Source organism: Diadema antillarum, unplaced genomic scaffold (genome assembly GCF_040938485.1).
Source record: "Diadema antillarum isolate AM-2024a unplaced genomic scaffold, OU_Dant_1.0 scf00000031, whole genome shotgun sequence".
Taxonomy (NCBI): Eukaryota; Metazoa; Echinodermata; class Echinoidea; order Diadematoida; family Diadematidae; genus Diadema; species Diadema antillarum.
Window position 1 is genome coordinate 499,756 of NW_027270920.1, and position 21,751 is coordinate 521,506.

The following is a 21,751-nucleotide window of genomic DNA, read 5'->3' on the forward strand; positions in this document are numbered from 1 at the left end:
TTCATTGATTATTTTTGTGCTAATTATGGTAGAAAAGTGGTCAGTGACAATTTCCAATGAAAAAACAAAGAAAAAACAAAAGTTGAAAAACAAGGACAAACAATTTAAGAAATTCTGAAAACAATAAGATACATAAGAATTGAAATGAGTTTTGAAAGTTTCTTTGATGTACAATCGTTAAATATGCTAAAACAGATTTACAGATCAAAAATCAGACTCTCAATGCTTTTAATTAGGCTAAAATATGATCTTGAGCTTAATTTGCATAATTAATTAATCAAAATTAGAAATTGTTTCAAAAAATCTTATGACACAATTTTGTAGATTATGACGTGGGTCTCACGCATGAACAATTCCATCGCAATCGCACCACCGATGGCCGAGATCTCGGGGGGGGGGGGGGGCGAATCCATCCCCCATCCCCCGGTCTGAGCATAGCCAAAAAACCCGGCCCTTTTAGGGTTAAGAAAATTCAATATGGCTACTACAACTGGGCCCTTGTTAACCTGAATTGGACTATGACATTCTCTGAGATTTCTCTGTGAACTAAAGAGACTGCAATGCTAACTTAAAGGTTCTGTCCCACACAGATGCATGGATTACCGGCAAAAACCCAGGTGAAACACTATTTCAGATTTCAAATGGAAATTCCCATGAAGTTTTAAAATTCAGATCAATGATAGATCAGCTCTTGCCCAGCTGTACTAGCCGTAGGCCTATTTCATTTTCTGGCTTGTGGTTGTCCAGGGTTCTAAGTGTCCCACAGGGATGTCAGGTGTTCCGATTTAACCGTATTTTTCCGATTTTTCTGATAAAAATACGCTTGTACGTTTTTTTTTCTTTTTTGTCCCGATTTTTTAAATTTCTGATCAAGGCTGACCATACCCACTCATTTAATGCACACTTGGCAGAGATACATTGCGCAGGCAGAGGCTACTGCATATGAATAATGTGTACATGCGTGTACTGGAAATGCAGTGCTGTGGTAATGGACTTAACAACCATTTTTCACCTGACAGCCTGCCTAATTTGTGAATTAATTATTTGTGACTTTGCGTAGATGTTGTGAGGATAAAAATACTTACGTGGGCATGATAATCATGTCTGTCATAAATATTTACCTCTGAAAATGAAAATTATATATTTTTATGGATTTTATTCAATTTTCTTCCGATAATCTTAATTGCCATGGCCAGTCCCATATGAGTAATTTTCTGTTATGTCTTGTGGTTTAATCACAAAGACTTAGAGGCCGACTTCAGAGTTTCAGGCAGCAATAATAGCCATTTATTTATGACAGAAATGAATGTAATATATCTTGTGTTCCATGAAATGCCAGATTTTTTTTTTGATAATTGATATTTTGATTAAATAGATGAGAAATAACACATTTTTTTTCTTTTTTTTTTTTTGGTGCTTTTCCCCAGGCCATTCCTTCAATATTTTACAAGCGATAGACTGGTGTAAAATATATACCATTTAAGCCTGAATTTTCTTCTTTTTGACTGCTGTATTGCTACTTTTGCGAGATTTTCCCGAAAATACTTTTTTTGTCCCAAAATATATATATCTTAGACGCCGAAGGTTGGCATCCCTGGTCCCAGGTCTTTTGGATCCCTAATTTGACGCCACAGAAATGACTCGGAAAGTGACTCTGAATCCGAGTGAAATCATTTGACTCGGAAGTCAGAGTAGCTTTCACTCGGAAGGAGTTGACTCCCAGCTGGCGCCATTTCTGAGTCACATTTCACACTTTCCGAGTTATTTTTGACGCCGCAGTAATAAGAGTGTAAGCTTTCTCATCATTTTGCAGTGGAGGTATTGCAAATAAAGCAGACTTTACTTTGTGGCAATGATCCTCTGCGAACTCTACACGGTCTGGTTTCAGTCGCCGAATTACCACTTTCAGGGTCTGTGTTTGGTGTGACTGTGGATTTCTGCAGTTTGGTGGACTGGTCTTCAAAACGCTTCAGCCTCGTTTGAAAATTGATACGGCAGCTATTATGAATGGTGATGTCAGAGTTAACTGCGGATAGCCGTTGTGCCGCCAAAAGAACCTCAGAATAGGGATTCTTCGAGCATGCTGGCAAACTGCTGTCTATCCTTGACCACTTGTCTGCTAAATCCTTATACCGTTGTAGTCCATTTTCTGCCACCGGCACCCTACAAAAGTTCTCATCTGCCTTAATGTAACTGTTGCAAAGGAGGCACATTTTTTCGCCCTCAGAGGCTCCCTTGCTCAAGAAAGGTGTCGCAGCCATTGTTTTTAATAATAGTCTCTAAAACTGCATTGCTTGCACTGTTAGCATTCTCTGATGAGTCACAGCATCACAGAATCTGTAAGATATTTTGATTAATTCTCATCACCAAAAGGGACTTTTTGTGTCCCGTGTTATATCCCAGGTCCATGGTATCCTCCCAATTTTAAAAATGTTATACTGAAGCTAACAATGACATCTCTCTCTAAAACCCCACTGAAACTCGCTATCTTAGGGATCTAAAAGACCTGGGACCAGGGATGCCATCCTTCGGCGTCTAAAAAAAAGTATTTTGGGACAAAAAAAAAAGAGTATTTTCGGTAAAATTTTGCAAAAGCGGCAATACAGCAGTCAAAGAGAAGAAAATTCAGGCTTAAATTGTATATATTTTACACCAGTATATCGCTTGTAAAATATTTGAAGGAATGGCCCGGGGAAATGCACAAAGAAAAGAATAAAATTCTGTTATTTCTCATTTATTTAATCAAAATATCAATTGTTTAAAAAAATCTGACATTTCTTTGAACACAAGACATATATATTACATTCATTTCTGTCATAAATATATGGCTATTATTGCTGCCTGAAACTCTGAAGTCGGCCTCTAAGTTTTTGTTATTAAACCACAAGACATAACAGAAAATTACTCATATAGGACTGGCCATGGGAATTAAGATTATCGGGAGAAAATTGAATAAAATGCATTAAAAATGTATAATTTTCATTTTCAGAGGTAAATTATGACAGACATGATGATCATACCAACGTAAGTATTTTTATACTCACAACATCTACGCAAAGTCACAAATTAATTCACAAATTAGGCAGCCTGTCAGGTGTAAAATGGTTGCTTTACTCAAGTCCATTAACACAGCACTGCATTTTCAGTACACGCACGTACACATTATTCATTATGCAGTAACCTTTACCTGCGCAATGTATCTCTGCCAAGTGTGCATTGAATGAGTGGGTATGGTCAGCCTTGATCAGAAATTTAAAAAATCGGGACAAACCACAAAAAAGCGTACAAGCTATTTTTATCAGAAAAATCGGAAAAATACGGCTAGATCGGAACACTTGGCATCCCTGTGTGACACTTCCCTGGACAACCACAAGCCAGAAAATGCAATAGGCCTACGGCTAGCACAGCTGGGCAAGAGCTGATCCAACCTTGATCTGAATTTTCAAACTTCATGGGAATTTCCATTTGAAATCTCAAATAGTGTTTCACCTGGGTTTTTGCCGGTAATCCATGCATCTGGATGGGGCAGAACCTTTAAGTTAGCATTACAGTCTCTTTAGTTCACAAAACCATACCCTGAACAATTCAGAGAATGTCATAGTCCAATTTAGGTTAACAAGGGCCCAGTTGTAGTAGCCATATTGAATTTTCTAGAAGGTTAAAGATCAAACACTCAAATTGGCAAAATACATGCAGAAATAGATTCCTCACCCCTAAAAACCTAGGGGTAGACACCAAAATCATGGTCATAAACCTTTCAGAACAGATGTTATGACATGTGTTACTTTCGGGAGCCGCGTCTGGCGGCCATCTTGGATTTTCGCAATAAAAACAACTGATTATTATTCTAATCCACTGATTCTTATTTCTCTTACCATTTATCATCAAATACAGTAAAGAAAAAAACCCATCCCCAGACAAATCTTAACCACAGAAGGCACTTTTTAGGTCCTCTGGCGGCCATTTTGGATTTTTGGCGGCCATCTTGGATTCGGGATAGATTTCAAGATGGCGCAGAAGCTTATTTTGCAAAGAATTTTTTGGAAAAAATGGCAGTTTTTACCTGGCTCTGCCCTGTCTATTAGTGGTGGTCTCGTGGGCTGTGTTTGCTTAGTGTCGGTCTCATGAGCCTTTTGTGCGTAGTGTCGAACTCATGAGCCTTTTGTGCGTAGTGTCGAACTCATGAGCTGTATGACTCCGGAGCCGTATAACTCGTGGGCTGTATGACTCATGAACCTATTATTGATGTCGGTCTGGTGGACCGTTTGACTCGTGGGGTGTCAATCCCGTGGGATGACCCCCCCCCCCCCCCCTCCCAATAACAGTCAACGGGTTCCACGTAAAGGCTGCCTTCGGTACCTTTCAGCACTAATTGGCCCTTGTTTAACGCCATAGTAGTCCTGTTAAGGCCTATACCTTCAGGCGAGCGAGATGCCCAGGCGAGATGTCTCCGTGCATACATTAAGATTCATCACACATGCTACCGGATGTGATGCACGTTTGACTGTATTTGATATTGTATGATTTTACTGTTAACGTCCAGCCAAATTTAATACTATAAGCCGGTATCTGTTCTTACTTCCTAAAAACCCTTTGTACAGTAAAACCGCCTATCCGCCCAACGGAGTGATGCGCTATTCATTTGAAATCGCGGACCTGGATTTTCAGCTTAATCCCATGATTGACTCAGCTCATCTTACATGGCATACATTACCGAAATATAACGTGTCATCCTGTCCTCACTTTGATTAAATCCCCCTCAAAATATCACTGACATGCTTCGAAGACACACATAGACACACGAGCAAACATGTAAACATCCTAGATTTTAAAGAAAAAAAGTCAACGTTCACACTTCACACAGAACAACAATTCTACTCACCACTTTGTCCCATCAACCATGAATATGAAGTCACCAAAAGACAATAATTACTGCCGTTTTAATCTATTACCATGACCTAAGTAGAAAGCACTATACATGAAAACCATGTTCAAGGTTATCTTACAGACGAGCCTGCAGCTTTTCACCCCTTGTTGTGAACAAGCCGTACAATATGCAAGCCAGTAGTTAGGTATTAACGATGCGCTGTTACGTTTGTCGTTCACTGTATGATTTACCAATTATAATCAGTGGCGGATCCAGAGGGGGGCGCAACCGGCGCACGCCCCCCCCCCCCCCTTTAATTTTCGTAAAAAACAAAAGAAATAATAAGAAAAACAATGAAATGAAACCCGGAAGTGGCACTATAAATATTAGTCACGCCCCCCCCCCCCCTTTACAGAATTCCTGGATCCGCCCCTGATAATGCCCTGTTCGTCATACATGTTTTCCTTTCTTTTATTCCTACATCGCGACAAAGAAATCATAGGATGGTTCAGCGCGTCGACCCTTGCTACCATGGAAACGACTGTAAAGTGGAGCGTTGCTTGTCGGGCCCGTTGAATGTGAGAAATTGAAAACCCTTGTTACAACTTTATTCCGGGCATTACATGTATTAGCAAGAAAGCAGCGTTCGCAGTGTCCGATGAATAATCCTCATGAATAGAAGTTATAATTGTCGGTCTAAGCGTTGTCACCCACCTGGTGGTGAAAACCAACAAACGTTTTACTCTCGCCATGATCAGGGTTATTTTATCTCACCTCCCAACACTCGCACATACACACACATTACACTGTGATGTGTTGTAGCCTCACATAGCTAAAGAAGGGAGCCCCGGCGAGTTGAAGTCGCTTTCTTGCCTTCTCGTCTTAATAAAGACGCTTTTGCGAGTTTGTACAAGCTGCCTCCAATTTTTCGTCTTCACTCTCTCTATAATGCTGTAGGTATTTGATTTGCTTTGAGTTGATTTGATTTACTCTTTGTATGACATAATTTGAAAATTATTTTGATTAGCAGCAATACCTTTAGCATTGTGCTTTTCAAATTTACCATGGCATGACAAGGTAATACACTGTATAGCTATTTTATACAATTTTATTAATGTCCGTACTCTCCCCCCTCTCTCTCTCTCTCTCCTTCTCTCTCTCTCTCTCTCTCTCTATATATATATATATATGTATATACACATACATTATATACTTATGTATATAAACACACACGTACATTATATATATATATATATATATATATATATATATATATATATATATATATATACTCGATTCGGGTTGCGCGCGCCTTGTGGATGCCCGCCCACACTGCTCTTGCTTTTGTCTTATATTTTGCTGATCTTGTATAATGTTTCTGCTTGTGCTGTGTACCATCTGGTTTCTGTTCGTGTAGAGAATCAACTAGACAAATTTGTGGCTCTGGTAAGCTTATTTTGTTACAGTGCCGTCACTGAATTATTTGAAGGTTGCCTCACTCTATATGCATAGCTTGTACAGCCATGTTGGGTGCATTACACATGTAGCTACAGGTGCCTTGCTGTTCAGTCAAGCTCGAAGTATTTTCCCTTATCCTGTCACTGTTCAGTGCTATTGTTAATCTACTGAGTACCAGCTGTATGTCATTCACAATGAAGCAAGTCACCTCTATAGCCTTTGTACTTACTGTGATCCTGTTGTGTTATTGCTGTCAAGGGTACTGCCTAGATGCATGTACGCCTACTATCTGCCTTCATAATGTTAGTGCACATTATTCACAAGCCTATCCATCAAAGGGGAAATAATAAGTTGGTATACCCCTGTACGCTATTATGCCAACTCAGAGGCCACATTTCAGAGTTTGTTATTGATATCGGGAGATATGAATCCGAATCCTGGCCCTGAGAGTGGTGGACTGCATTTGTCGACAATCGAAAACTCATCGAATTCAAGACATTCATTATCATATTATTGTATGATACACAAACCCTTCGTTCATTTAATTCAAGCCATATTTCAACTAGATGGCGCAATGATAACCCCACTGTCTGGAATCGGATTGTCTCTCTGGGTATTAACAGAAGGCGGAGGACACATAGGGGAAAACGAGGTGGTCATTTTTGTTTTGATAACAATTTTAAGTTAGGTGTTTTAAATGCCCGTTCCCTACGTAATAAATCTTCGGTATTCCAAGATTTTGTTACCGATCACCGTTTATATTTTACATGTATCTGCGAAACCTGGTTGTCCTCGTCTGATGATGCAGCTATTGCCGATCTTCGTCCGAGTGGCTATACCTTCCATCACTGTCCAAGGGTCTCCAAGCGCGGAGGCGGAGTTGGGTTTCTCTACAAGGACAACCTTCAAGTTGTCATAAACCCATCACAGAAATACACTACAGGGCTTTTTACACTTGTGTTTCTTAACCCCGGACTTTCTCTGACCCAGGACTATCGTTAGTCCCGTACCAATTTTTTCAGCTTTTTACACTCGCCAATTAGTCCCGTACTATCTCTTGTCCGGGGCTAAGGAGAAAACTGACCTTTTTACACTCGTATTTCTTAGCCCCGGACTTTCCAAACCACATGAATATTCATAATTACGCTGGGCACTGTACACGTACACGCACGCACCGGCAGCACTTGATTACCTCGTTTCTGATTGGTCGGTGAGGGTCGGACTTCGTCTCCGTCGCTTAGCCCAGGATTATTTTTTCGTTCTGTTTACACTCACTTGCTTGGCACCGCAATTGCGGTGCTAACCCCTGCTATTTTGCAGGGCCAGATAGTACCGTACTATCGGTGGGGCTAGCCCACTTTGGCAAAAACGAGTGTAAACAGAAAGTGGGCTAAGGATAGTCCCGTACCAACGGTGGGGCTAAGGCCCCCCCCCCCCCCTTAGCCCCACCGTTGGTCCGGGGCTAAGCAAAAATTTACAAGTGTAAAAAGCCCTTACCTTCGAGTCAATGCATGGAACTGTTTCGAACGCACACTCCTGTGTGGACATCGTCGTTGTGTATAGACCTCCTGGAAATCACTCTTCCTCAACATTTCTCGACGAGTTCTCACAGTTTCTTGATGAGACTATGTACAGACCATCACCTTTGGTGATCACGGGGGATCTGAACATCCACTTTGACAATACTTCAGCCCCAAATACGCTGAGGTTCAATGATCTCATCAGTTGCCATGTGGCATTTCCCAGCTCGTCTCATCTCCTACCCATGATAAGGGTCATATTCTTGATGTCATCATGGTGCGAAACTCTGATAATGTTCTCTACTCCAGCCCCAAGGTCTTTTCCGGTATCTCAGACCATTATGCGGTTTCCTGCTTGCTCAAGTTTGTAAAGCCTTCTCGTGTTATGTCTGAATTTACCTGCCGCAATATCAAGAAAATCAACAGGACAGCATTCGCCGAGGATATTGTCAGCTGCAAATTGATGTCTTCCCCAACTGACAGTGTGGACTGCGTTGTGGAAAATTACAACTCATGGCTCAGCAGACTCCTCAATATACATGCTCCTGCAAAGACTCGAAAGATCAGGAAACGCACTGACTGTCCTTGGTACAACTCTGACATTGCAGCGGCGAAGCGGAAACGTAGGAGACTCGAGCGCAAATGGCTTTCCAACGGCAAAAGTGAAATTGACAGGAAATTATTGTGCGCTCAGAAGAATGTGGTAAACTTCCTGCTGAAGAAGGCCAAACGATCTTATTACGTGGGCCTCATCGAAGACTGTGGGGAAGATTCCAAACGGCTCTTCTCCGTTGCCAATCGCCTTCTCAATCGAAAGCAATCTTCACCATTACCGTCCCACACGGACAGTTCTGCAATGGCCGAGACTGCAATGGCCGGAATAAGGTAGAGACTATCAGTAACAGTCTCTGTCCAGACGAATCGGCGCAGGAGCCCCTCACGACAGCTTCCCTTGAAACCCTGAAGCCCACTGATCCCGACGAGGTCCAAGCTCTTCTTCGCAGATTACCTCCCAAGTCATGTTCTTTAGATCCAGTCCCCACTGTATTGATAAAAGATTGTTCATCCATTTTCGCTCCTATTATTTCAATGATTGTGAACCTAAGTATTGATCAGTGTTACGTCCCCTCATGTTTGAAATCTGCATATATAACACCTCTTTTGAAAAAAAAAACCTTCCTTAGACCCAGATTCACTCCAAAATTACCGCCCCGTGTGTAACCTTCCATTTTTGTTTAAAATTTTGGAAAGGATTGTTTTCTCCAGACTTACAGATTATCTCTTGATTAATAACTTATTCGATCCTTTTCAATCCGCATATCGTCCTTACCATAGCGTAGAAACCCTTCTCCTCAATGTGTCGAACTTCATCCTACAGGAAATGGATCGTGGAAATGTCACTGCTTTGACTTTACTTGATTTGTCCTCCGCCTTCGATACTGTTAATCATGCAATTTTGTTAAACACCATCCAATCTCTTGGTGTAAAAGGTCAGGCATACGAATGGTTTAAATCTTACCTTTCATGCCATTCACAGGCAGTGTGTGTCAACAGCTGTAAATCAAATGCTATGCCTCTCAAATGCGGTGTTCCACAGGGCTCTGTGGGCGGGCCCACCTTGTTTTCCATCTATCTTATTAGCCTGGGACACATATTGCGCCAGCACAAAATTAATTATCACATATACGCTGATGACATTCAATTGTATTTGTCTTTCAAACCTAACCAGGCCGATGCCTTACACGCTTTGAGTCAGCTTGAGAATGCAATGAACGATGTTTATTCATGGCTGAACTCACATTCTTTGAAATTGAATACGGATAAATCTGAGTTTTTAATGTTTGGTTCGAAGACACAATTAGGTAAACTTGACATTAATTTTATCTCCTTTTCCGGCATGTCAATTAGTGTGTCCCAAGCCTGTCGCAACCTGGGTGTAATGCTAGATTGTAATATGACTATGTCTCATCAAGTTTCTAGCATTTGTAGATCTGTAAGATACCAACTTCGTAATATCGGCTTCATTAGAAAATATTTGAACCGCTCTTCTACCGAAAAATTAGTCCATGCCTTGATATCCTCTAGGCTCGATTTTGGAAACTCTGTCTTATTTAACTTACCACAAACTCAGCTCTCCATGCTACAGAGGCTTCAAAATGCGGCAGCACGCATCATCACACTATCCAAGAAGCACACTCACATCACCCCTATTTTGAGATCACTTCATTGGTTACCAGTCAAAGATCGCATTATTTTTAAGATTTTACTTTTGACTTTTCATTGCATTCAGGGCGCTGCTCCTCAGTATAACATTGACTTACTCCATAATTACATCCCTGCTAGATCTTTACGCTCATCCAACTCCGGTTCTCTGATAATTCCAAGATTCACTACAATATGGGGCACACGTGCCTTTGGCCATGCTGCTCCCACCTTATGGAATAACTTACCTTCAGCCGTAAAAAATTGTTCTTCATCAGACTCCTTTAAAAGCACTCTAAAAACTCACTTGTTTAAAGCCTCAATTTGACTACTCATTACATGTACTTGATATTTGTATGTCCTTTATCTCCTTCACTCTCTCTTCCTTCCGCGCCTAGAGCATTCTGCAGAGTGGATTTGGCGCTATATAAATCATATCAATTATTATATATATATATATATATATATATATATATATATATACATGTTTGTCTATTTATTCATGATATATGTATTATATTCCTTTCTGTCATGGGTATCTCCATTTCAACACAGAGCAATTGCCAAGAATAAGCATAAAGCGTACACTGTTTGGCAACCGATCGAATGAATAACATTATGCAGTAACACGATTCAAGAGAGTCCAACATGATAGTCGTGTCATTAATAAGGGGTTCTAAAGAAAAAGAAAAAGAGAGAAGGATTGATAAACAAATTCCGATACTAACTTGGAGAGATAACAGCAATGCATTCACGCTAAGTATATCTGGCATTTAGTGTTGCTATTGTCATGCAACAAGTCACGACATATTGGGAAGAAAAAAAACTCGCACGTGGATCTAGGAAGTGAATTTAGTTCCAGAGTTAACAATCATCTGTTTTCTGCCAGTTTATATTATGCAAATTAGTATCCTATTCATTTTTAAGCTACTTTTCTGATGTCTGAAAAGTTGCTCCTTTTACATCTTTGCATGCAAAGAAACATTATTTTGTTTATTGGTTAAAAGGATTGCATAATTATGGTGGAGATGTGGATTTAGATTTGAACTTTTTGTAAGATAGCTAGAAACAACGTATGTTTAGATAGCATAAACGAGGAATTTGTTCATTTGATGAAAATCTGCTTTGAAATGGCAGAGATATCCAAAAAAAAAAGCTCTAAAAAAGTAGGACCTGACTATCATTCGGACCATGTTCACGTAGATTTAAGATATATCTGCCATTCTAAAACCTTTTTTATTTCATCAAGTAATCATTTATTTTCTCTCAGAATTATATCATTTCATACTTAACAAAAGTGGTTTCTGCATCTCGCAAAAAGAAGAAATATGAATTGCCATCTTACCGAAAACTAAATCATCCATTTATTGGGAAACCTGTTTGAAAATCATAATTATTATCACTTGTGCTGCCATTGACTTTGCATGAGTTATTTTTATCTTATACGTCTGTTTCAATAAAGAACATGAGTATGTGAGAATTTTCCCGTCATCTTCTATCTGTATACTTTGTATCAACGAACAATGGTGACAACTTATGCATTTTTATAAAGCCTCAATCCTTGCCTAAGCAAAATTTAATACATGTGATGAAGAACTTTACAAGAGCTAAGCAAAAGCGTATCCGTTCTACAGGATTTTAACTCTTCTTGTGCGACAAAACTCAAACGCATGAGTTCTTTTGGAAACATTTTGTTTTTCACAGCCAAGCTTTTATGCCAGAAATAAAGTATAGCAAAATTGTAGAGAAAAATGCTTGCTATGCTGTGATGCAATCTTTGACAAAACAATTTATCTTGCCATTACCACATGTACTTTTGACGGCGTTTATTACACAGATTCAAATATGGAGGGGCATATCAATCACACTGAATAAAGTTGTTACAGGTGTACTGTATAGCAACTAGGCAGACTGCAATAGATATGGAATACATGTACAATTAATTCTTTTTACATCTTCGATTTTTCTGACACCCCTCTCTCTCTCTCTCTCTCTCTCTCTCTCTCTCTCTCTGTGTGTGTCATGCCCATGGTGGTTGTGGCTTGAAAGTCAGGCGTTACCACGATTCAGACATCCGGGTAACTTAAATCTGATAATGCGTGCGTTTCATCAGCACGTAACTGGGCATGCGTGCGTTTCATCAGCACGTAACTGGGCATTTTTGTCCCTCCGTGAAAATAAGAGAAAACCACATTGTTGCTAAGCCTGTGTCTTAATCACAACTTCATGACACTGGAGTCAGGCGTTATTTATCGTAACAAATCTTGGAACATAAAAAACAGAATTCCATTAAGATTTACAAATATGATAGCAAGCAATAAAAGTAATCGGGATAATGGGCGGGCTTATATAAGTTGATGATATCAAAATCTAATTGTTTATAAATTATGTCAGTCCACCGAAGCAAATAAAAGGCGAAAGTTGTTGATAGTATAAAGTACTCTGTCGTTTTTATTTGAATAGCCATTACTGTGACTATCCGTGTTGTCATGTTACAGACATGTTCGGAGAGGCACTGAATCGAATTATACATCAGAGTATTGTAGCTTAAACTGAAACATTCATTTAAACATCTCTCGGAGCAATCCTATCAAGTGGACATGCACAACACTTGATTAGACCTTGGTATGTGGATTTTTGGTGTTCTTTTTAAAGCAAAATTTGATAGCCATTCCATGCATCGGAGCGTCCAATAATAAATTTACATGGAATTGAATGATACAAAATGTATAAGTTGTACATTACATGAAATAACGTTATACTATATTATGCTATGTAATGTCATATTGTATTTCATTTTATCATATCATATCATAATCATGTTATATTATTACTCTGAAAAGTTTTGAACGATTTCAAAAGAATGTATGCAAAGTTTCAAACCAATTCAAAACCTTGTTACATTTTCCACGCATTGACGAAGGATATCATCAAGGGCTATGATTTATGAAGAGCACATGACTCGTGTGTTTCAGAAAGTCAAGGGAATGATACTACATTTAAAATGTGTCAGTCTGTCAATAACAAGTCAAGGGAATATGTAGTTTTCATTTTAAAAAAATGATAGCATTTTTTGGAATTATTTTCCCCATTGATATCCACACGTGACGTCACGAGCTGTAGCAGTCTACTCATCTAGAAATCGGTAGCACCGGAAATTCAAAAATCTATATCATTTGAATGAATCTCCCGAATTTCCTTCACCTTTCACTGATGTGTTGTACTAATATTACTGCTTTCACTTAATCTACATATCGTGAAAGAACAACAACTTATTCAAAAATATTTAAAACACATTTGAATGTCACTGATACACAATTCTGTATGTTTTTTTTTAGAAGGAAGACTGTTTCTTCCCATCTTTTTTTTTTTTTTGCAATTTCTTCATACAATACAATCTGATAATACTATTTGACTCACTTTTGTTTAATTGGTTTTGAACTTCTACTTGATTGTGTGTTAAGGCTTGTTTAGCCGCTCTATCTACCACCTCATTTGGATGGATCTCGCAGTGACCTGGGATCCACTCGAAATATACCCGAGGTCCTTCATGGCGTAGATTTGTATACAACATCAATATTTCATAGATGATCATTCTGTTCTTCCCGATCTTTTATTGCTTGCATGGCACTAAGAGAATCGGAGAATACTACTGCTCCTGTATGCAAACCTGGCAGTTGGTTTAGCCAGTGTATAAATTATTAGAGTGAGCACAATTGCTATTAATTCAGCTCTGTATGAAGAAGTATTATCTTGGAGTCTCTTAGATTCTAGGTGATTGCAATATGGGACAAAAAAACAGCAGCTACTTTTCCTTTGTCTGGAGACTTGGAACCGTCCGTGTATATAAGGACATTCGCCCATTTTTGATTGATCAGTTCTAAACTTCGCTGTCTTTGATACAAAATATTATCACTCTTCGAAATATAATCAGTTAACTCCGTGGATACGATACCGCCATTTCATAGTGCCACAACGGTATTGGAGTTGTCATAAATAATTGAGTATATGAATATAAGAACGACCCAAGTCCATGGAAGACCATTTCGCGTAAACTAAAAAAAAACTTCATATCTTTTTTGTTTGTCTAATAATATTCTATTGAACTGTGATGGGAAGGCAACATTGTATCTACAAATTAGAACATATATTATTATGACAATTAACATTAACATTAATTGTGGAGAGGCCATTTTGTGTGATGGACTTGGGTCGTTCTTTGATTCATATGAACTTGGGTCGTTCTTTGATTCATATACATGATATTCTGCTATAGAGATGAGAGAAGGACGAGAGAGGGCGCTATAATATGAATGTAAGAATGACCCAAGTCCTTCATTCTTACATTCATATAAGATTCAACTCATTTATTTCAGGCACTTCAGGGGGTAATTAGGATTTATCATTTATACACAAGATGAGTCCATGCATAAGCTACAATTTCCCATGTCAAACTGAATTTGGCCAAAAATTGGACTTGGGTCGTTCTTATATTCATATAATCAATTGTTCTACATTATAATTCAAATCTTCCGACAAATTCAATGCTCTCTGTGCAAAAGGTTCTCTGGTGTTTTTACCTTTATGAACATTGAATTGCCAATAATCTTCCAACTGTTCAGCGAGAGGGTGATTCGGGATAGTAACAACACGCTTTTTGTCTTTTTTTAATCCTACACCAAACATTTCACGACGTAAATCTCGAGGCATTTCCCCTAACTCTACCTGTAAGGTTCTGAGAGAGGTTCCCTTTTTTCCCCAGCACAGACTAAGAGAGACTGATACTGAATGGAATTCAAAACATTCTTTACATTTGTTGATGCGGAGTCGTATGCCTCACAAGCATGATCCATGAGGGAACGTATATTGCATGGCTCTATATACACGCCTGTAAAATTCCTTGAACCTGGATGCAAATATGAGCGTAAGCTATACATTTTAATATGCTGTGTTTTTTTTTTCTCCCATCTCTGCGGTTTCCAAGTTAGTCTACTATCAAATATGGCACCTAAGTATTTTGTGTTCTTTCTGAGGGATGAGTTTGTTTCCATCAAGCGTTATCTCAAGCTGCTCTTCTCTAGTTGAGAGAGAAAATAATATTGGAACAGTTTTCTCATATGATATTTTTAAACCCCATGATGAAAACCAATCATTCAGCGTATTCAAATATTCTTGGATATATTTGCTGGATTCTCTCAAATCACTTCCAGTTTCCAAATTACACAGTCGTCTGCATATAACAAACTATGCGCACTAGGTGAAGTGGGGATATCATGAAGCATTACGTTAAACAACGCTGGACTGAGTGGACTACCCTGTGGAAGACCATGACTGGTTTCCTTCGAGGGAGATAACTGATTTCCTACACGTACCTGAAATGTACGACGTAACAATAAATTACACGTAGGTAAGTAAAGAAGTATGTTACCCCTCAGTCCAAGTTTACTCAGTTTTAAATAAAAGTCCTTTGACCCACAGGGAATCAAAAGCCTTCTCTAAATCTATGAATACTGCTATTGTCTTTATTCATGTTTCTAAATTCTTCTGTATATCATTTTCCAGATGAACAATGTTATCTACTACACAGGGTCCCTTTCTGAATCCATTCTGTATTGGAGGCAAAAGAGTATACTTTTCTAAATAAAACTGGAGTCGCTTTTTTACCATACTTTCCACTGTTTTCATAAAATATGATGTTAAAGCAATGGGGCGGTATGAAAGTTTTTTGTAGGGTCTTTGTTTTGTTCAAAATCGGAATCAGCACTGAATGCTTACACGATGCTGGAATTTCACCGGTCACCCATATTTTGTTTATTATAGAAAGCATCATGTCTTTGCCTATTTTTGGAAGGTTCTTGTATACCTGGTATCCTATCTGATCTTCCCCAGGTGTTGTAGAAGATTTCATCTGCAGGGCCTTCTCTAATTCTTTCATTTGGAAATTTTCATTGATTGACAGCATCATATGACCTGATTTCTTAAAAGGGAGGCTGTTAATTTCTTCATCAATTTCTCTATCCGTTCTATTATGAGTATCTTCTCCCTTTGGAAATAAAACTTTTTTAAAATTCATCTGCCTTTTCTTCATCTTTGATTATAAATCTGTCATTATAATCAGAACAGGGAGCTTATTAGGTGTTTTCACTGATAAACCGTTTAGTCTTTTAACAAAACGCCATATTTGCGAGGTTGGGGTAAATCTATCTAATTTTGCACAGCAGGCCTGCCAATATTTTTGTTTTGCTTGTCTTATGGTTCTTTGGGCTTCTGCTTTCTTTTGCCTGTAAAATTTCAAATTTTCTTCACAGAGACACGTTCTTAACTTATTTTTTGCTCTGTTTCTTTAATCTTTATCGAACAATCTTTTGTCCACCAAGGGACAGGATTCCTTTTACATTTCTTATACTGTGGCGCACACTCGTCGAGTACAACTAAAAGAGACTTCATGAATAATTCATAAATTTCTAACACATCTAATCTTTATATGTTTCTGAGTTAAAATTTCGAAAATGTTTCTCACTAATACATTCAAAATCATTCCAGTTCATTCTCTAGTAGGCGTTCTTGCAGGTAGCCTTTTGTCAAGGCCCTCTCGCTGTATGGTGAAGGGTTACAGCTCGTTATTCCGAAGGTTTGTTATTCCGAAGGCTCTTCAGTCCGAAGATTCGTTATTCCGAAGGTTCGTTTTTCCGAATTTCATTTCCGGATTAACAAATCTTCGGAATAACGAACCTTGGGAATAACGCCACAAATGTTCGCATTAACGAACCCTTTTTCATTTTCGAATTAACGAACCTCTAGGTATAGGGAATATGTGTGTTTCGGATTATACGAACCTTCGGAATAACGAACCTTCGGAATATCGAACCTTCGGAATAACGAACAGCACCCTGGTGAAGAGAGCCCAGCAGAGTGGGGTGGCGTTCGGCTGGGCTCGCTTCACTCGCCCATTACAGCGAGAGGGTCTTGACAAAAGGCTGTCTTGCAGGCGAGTGAGATGTCTCAGTGCACACAAAAATTCTTGTAAGACTAAACACACATGCTACCGGATGTGATACACATTAGCCTGTATTTGATATGGTATGATCATATTGTTAACTTCCGCCATTTTTTTTTCCATACAATAAACCGGTGTCTGTTCCTACTTCCTCAAACTCTTTGTATAGTAAAACCGAAACCACTGTTGTAGTCCGCCCAACGGAGTGTAGGCCAAAGGCCAATTATAAGAAATCACAGACTTACATATTCAGCCTAATCTCATGAATGCAGTTACCGATTAAATTGACTCTGTTCATCTTACATGGCATGTCATCACCCCAATAGGGCGCCATTCTGTAAATCAGGTTTGATTAAATTTCACAATAAAGAAATCACTGATATGTTTCCAACGTCCTCACCAACCGACACACACACACACACACACACACACACACACACACACACACACACACAGATTGTAAATATCCTAGATTTCAGAACAAACAAACGAAATCAGCTTTCCACGCTTTTACACAAAACAATAATTCTATTCACCGCTTTGTCTCATGAACCATATATATCAAGTCACCGTTGTTCTTTTAATCAACAACCATGACCTAGAAGAAGAAAGCACCATACATGAACACCCTGGTCAGTGTTATTGTAGACGAGCCTGCGGCATAGAGATGTATCTTAGTATACATCTCTATGGCCTGCGGCTATACATACACGCCTTATTCTGAAAAAGGCCATGCCATCCAGTAGTCGGGTAGTACTGATGAGCTAGCTGTTATATTTGACATTCGTTTTATGATTTGCCAATAATACAAAACACAAAACACATAAAACAAATCTACTCACCACTTAGTCCCATGAACCATGAATATGAAGTCACCAAGAGACACTCGTTTTGCTGTTTAATCTACCGCCATGGACTCATTAGAAATCACTGTAAACTTCTTGTTCAGAATCACAGTAGACGAGTCATTGTTAATAGGCCATATGATATGCAAGCCAAAGTCCGGTAGTACTGATCATGCGTCGGTACGTTTGGCGCTCGTGGTATGATTTGCCAATGATACTACATGTATCACTAGTGTCAATCGTCATACATGGGTATTTCCCCATGTTATCGCGACAAAGGAATAGGACGGTTCGACGCGTCCACCCTCACTATTAGCAAGAAAGCAATTGTAGAAGAAAAAATAACTTCTTGAATGGAAATTATGATTTTCAGTCTCCACGTTGTCATACGCCTGGAGGTGAAACTCATGAAAAAAAAAAGTTTTACTCTCGCTATGATTTTAGAGGGTATTTTTCTCACCTAAAACTTGCAAGCAAACATCAACCTGTAATGTGTTGTAGCTCATGCAGGCGCGCCGGAAGCAGTTTTGGATTGGGGGGGGGGGGGCAAACATTGGAGGGGGCTCAAGATTAGACCATGCATATGTTACACAATATACACACACACACACACACACACACACACACACGCACACACATCTATTATATATATATACTGTACATATATATATATATATATATATATATATATATATAATTATATATAATATGTAAAGTGGCGTACGGTGGGTCGAAACATGGGGGGGGGGAACCATAAAGTAATTTTGACGGTCTGTATGCTTGTGCGTGTGTGCGAGAGCAATAATGGGACTACAATACATTACGGAATGTGATACATTCAACAACGCAGTCATTGAGGAACATTGTAAGTTTTCCTTACATGGATTATGGAATGACGGTGTGAAACGATCGACAAATTATATACTGTCAGCAACATATGGTGAATGGCATAACAATAAAATGCGAGCGAGCGAAGCGAGCGAGCTTGAAAATGTTGATATTCTACAGTTCCAAAACTGGAGTTTTAATTGTAGCTATAATAATATTTCGCTTTGGAAATAAATGGGGGCGCATCGGCGCAACTGCTGGCAGTTATTGGCAGCGACATTAGGAGAATGGCATAACGATTCAATGCGAGCGAGCGAAGCGAGCAAGCTTGAAAATTTTGACATGTCACAGTCCCCAAACTCCCGTTTGTAGCTATATCTTTCGCTTTGGAAATTAAGGGGGGCATCGGCGCAACTGCTGGCAATTACTGGCAGCAACGTTAGGAGAGTGGCATAACGATTCAATGCGAGCGAGCAAAGCGAGCGAGCTTGAGAATTTTGACATTTTACAGTCCAAAAACTCCCTTTTGTAGCTATATCTTTCACTTTGGAAATTAAGGGGGGGCATCGGGCGCAACTTCTGGCAATTACTGGCATCAACGTTAATAGGAGAGTGGCATAACGATTCAATGCGAGCGAGCGAAGCGAGCGAGCTTGAAAATTTTGACATGTATGTCACAGTCCCCAAACTCCCGTTTGTAGCTATATCTTTCGCTTTGGAAATTAAGGGGGGCATCGGGCGCAACTGCTGGCAATTACTGGCAGCAACGTTAGGAGAGTGGCATAACGATTCAATGCGAGCGAGCGAAGCGAGCGAGCTTGAAAATTTTGACATGTTACAGTCCCAAAACTCCCGTTTGTAGCTATATTTATCTTTCACTTTGGAAATTAAGGGGTGGGGACATCGGGGCGCAACTACTGGCAATACTGTCAGCAACATTAGGAGAATGGCATAACGATTCAATGCGAGCGAGCGAAGCGAGCGAGCTTGAAAATTTTGACATTCTAGAGTCCAACAACTGCCGTCGTAGCTATGTTTTTCGCTTTAGAAATTAAGGGGGTGGCGCACCGGGCTCAACTGCTGGATGCGAGCGAGCGAAGCGAGCGAGCTTGAAAATTTTGACATTTTACAGTCCAAAAGCTGCCGTTTGTAGCCATTTTTTCCCCTTTTATTTTATTCATATTTATATATTCATTTATATTTTATTTTATTTTTTTTCTTCGCCCCCCCCCCCCCACTTTTTATTGGGGGGGGGGGGGGCCCCCCCCCCCCCCCCCCCCCCCCCACTTCCGGCGCCTATGTTGTAGCTCCACATGGCTAAAGAAGGCAGCCTCGGCGAGTTTACTTAGTCACCTTCTTGCCTTTTCGCCTAAATAAAAACGTTTAGATTGCGAGTTTGTACAAGCTGCCTCCAACCATTCTGGTCTTTACTGTCTCTATATGCTGCTGTAGGTATTTGACTTGATTTATTCTCTGTATGACATGCTTCAAAATTGCATCAATTATCGGCAATACCTTCAGTCTTGTGTTATAGAAATTTATGTCATGACACAGTAATACATGCACTGTATATAGTTTTTCTTTATAAAATTCATTTTTCCCGTACCCCCTTCAATTTTCAATTCAATTCAATTCAATTCAATTCAATTCAATTCACTAGTTTATTTATTTCCCTCATCAAAAACAAAAGAAAAAGTTGACATAATCCAAAGTGACACAATTTTTTTCATTTTTCTTACACTTGTCTGATAAAGATTCTTTTTTTTCAAATACAATATAAAGTATATGCACGGATGATGTCACAAAAAAAAACAATGCACTTTGCCATGGCAACAAAAATAGTAGATAATCACAATGATGGAAAACAGTGTTCTTTCTCGCTCTCTCTCCCTCTCTCTCTCTGTAATTTTCAACAAAACAATGATTATCTTTTTTTTATTTATTTTTTTACAAATACAAGAAGTTCTTTTGACGACATTACACAGATTCAAATATGGAGGGGCATATCACATTAAATCACATTAAATAAAGTTTTTACAGGTGTACTGTATAGCAACTAGGCGGACTGCAATAGATACGGAATACAATGAATTCTTTTTACATCTTCGATTTTTCTTACCTCTCTCTGTCTCCCTCTCTCATGTCTCTGTCTCTCTCTCTCTCTCTCTCTCTCTCTACCTCTCTCTCTCTCTGTGTCATGCCCATGGTGGCTGTGGCTTGAAAGTCAGACGTTACCACGTTTCAGACATCCGTGTAACTTAAATCTGATATGTGTGCGTTTCATCAGTATGTAACTGGACATTTTTTGTCCCTCCTTGAAAATATTAAGAAAAAACCACATTGTTGATAAGCATGTGTCTTTATCACAACTTCCTGACACTGGGGTCAGGCGTTATTTATCGTAACAAATATTGGAACATAAACAACATAATTAAGCTAAGATTTACAAATATGATAGCAAGCACTAAAAGTAATCGGGATAATGGGCGGGCTTATATAAGTTGATGATATCAAAATCATTTATAAATTATGTCAGTCCACCGATGCAAATAAAAGGCGAAAGTTGTTGATAGTATACAGTACTCAGTCGTTTTTATTTGAATTGTCATAACTGTGACTATCCGTGTTTTTACATTAAAGATATATGTTCCGAGGGGCACTGAATCGAATTATACATCAAAGTATTGTCGCTTAAACTGAAACATTCATTTAAACATCTTTCGGAGCAATCCTATCACGTGGGCATGACAACACTTGATTAGACCTATAGTAGTATATGGATTTGTGGTGTTCTTTTTAAAGCAAAATTTGATAACAATTCGATGTATCGGAGTGTCGAATAATTGACATGCAATTGAATGATACAAAATGTAGCATAAGCTGTACATGACATGAAATAACATCATGCTATGTAATGTCATATCATATTACATTATGATATTATAATCATATTATATAATCAATCACTCTGAGAAGGTTTTGACATTTTATGCAATCCAGTATTTTGACATTACTCATAATAACTGAAAGGAGA

At 39.0% G+C, this 21,751-nt stretch overlaps 1 long non-coding RNA gene across 1 annotated transcript in view; it reads right to left on the reverse strand.

Moving 5' to 3' along the window:
• The window catches only part of LOC139741117 (uncharacterized), a 41,551-nt gene extending 23,501 nt beyond the window's left edge, over positions 1-18,050 (reverse strand). Inside the window, exon 1 of the long non-coding RNA XR_011711607.1 lies at positions 17,887-18,050. This is a non-coding gene — a long non-coding RNA (uncharacterized lncRNA). The remainder of the gene's footprint in view (positions 1-17,886) is intronic.
• Positions 18,051-21,751: the final 3,701 nt, after the last annotated feature.